This window comes from Salvelinus sp. IW2-2015, linkage group LG5, assembly GCF_002910315.2.
Source record: "Salvelinus sp. IW2-2015 linkage group LG5, ASM291031v2, whole genome shotgun sequence".
NCBI lineage: Eukaryota > Metazoa > Chordata > Actinopteri > Salmoniformes > Salmonidae > Salvelinus > Salvelinus sp. IW2-2015.
In genome coordinates, this window is record NC_036844.1 from 2,402,614 (window position 1) to 2,404,548 (window position 1,935).

The window sequence follows — 1,935 nt, forward strand, 5'->3', positions numbered from 1 at the left end:
GAACAAAAAACGGTCAACCGAATCGTTTCTAGTCATCTCTCCTCCTTCCAGGCTTTTTCATCTTTGAACTTATATGGTGATTGGCATCTACATTTTAGTCATTTTAGCAGACGCTCTTATCCAGAGCGACTTACAGTAGAGTGCATACATTTTTATTACATTTTTACATACTGAGACAAGGATATCCTACCGCCAAGAGCAGACGCTCTTACCAGAGCGACTTACAGTTGAGTGCATACATTTTATTACATTTTTTTTAATTTATTTTTTTACTACTGAGACAAGGATATCCCTACCGCCAAACCCTCGATTAATTGTCGGAGTAGAGGACCTTGTGCATTTCAGGTAAAATAACAACTCAATGTTTATCTCAGGACAAATTAGCTAGCAACAGCAAGCTAACTAGCTAAATTGCCATAAATGTTTAACGCTTTTCGACCTGTTCCCAAATTAATATAATTGGTTCAGAGTTTTTTTTGATATTTTAACCTGCGTGTCGTGATCGCGTTTGGTGTAGGGGGACAAAATGCATTTATGCACAAAGGCGGACGACGGCGCACGCGAGCGCAGCCGGTTTGGGTTCCGTGTAACACTAAAATGTCAGGTTGTGGAACTGCCCGAGCTTGAAGACAAGCATGACAAAGGATAAGGGATACTGAATAAATGACACCTTGACAATCATGTCAGGATCGAGTTACAAACAAACAAACAACTGGAGACACATGAACACCCCCACCTTAATTACTGGCCTAAGGGTATAGGTTAAGGAACATACACACATGCATGAGGTACACACACACATTCTCATACACACCCACACATGCACATATGCAGGGCAGGCATACACAAATGCACAAATACACACACACAAAGTTGTTAAAATACACACACAAACACTCGCTCTCTCTCTCTCTCTCTCTTTGCATAAAGCCTGCTGCTGGTTTAAATAGTCAGGCATAAAGCCTGGCCTTAACAAGGAAAAGGAAGGGAAGACTTCCTCCAAAGAGGTGGACCTGTTAACTAGCGTGTGTTTAACAGAGAGCAATTCAATGTGTACGTCAGCCACTAAAAGCTCCATATACAGTACATTTTCAATAGGAGTTAAGAGAGGGGAGATCACGTGACACGGTGGCACTTCTGGAGGCCATAACAATACAATATTATACAACACTATACTATAGAGCCTGGTTAAGGTCATGTTGTGTGTGGATAAAGTGCATTCGGAAAGTATTCAGACCCCCTTGACTTTTTTCACATTTTGGATCATGTTAACCGACTTATCTAAAATTGATTTTTTTTTTTTTTAATGCCTGCCCTTCGTACTACAGTCCTACTCACATATCTCAACATACCTAAGAATGACAAATACAAACAATACGTTTTTAAAAATAGTTTGCAAATTTAATATCACCGTGGGGAGACACAGTATTTGATTGACAGCTGAGCCGAGGAATTTGCAAGTTTTCATGACTTACAAAGCAAAGAGGTCTGGTCTGTAATTTCCGATCTCATCATGGTCAACACTTCGACTATCAAGAACCGAAGCATAAATATATAAAATCCAGAAACTACACATTGTAAAATGCGCATTTGAAGTAATCATATTTGGAGTATTTATCTTGCATGAACATACAGTATTGAATACCACTCAGAAAAGCAGAAACTATTCTACTTGGTACAAAAAAAAAATCCTATCTGTTGCAATGACAGAGATCATCATTTATCCTTGTAGTTCTTGACCAGGTTGCACACACTGAGACAGACAGAATTTGGCCCACTACCTCACCGAGTAAACGACAGTTCACTACAGATCCTTCGGTCGGAGGAGCTGTCCCGCATAGGGTACAATAGGGACATTTCAGCTTACTCAAAAGGATATTGTATAATTGAGATGGCTAATGTTCGTGGCGAGACTGGCCTAGCCACTCAGGACCT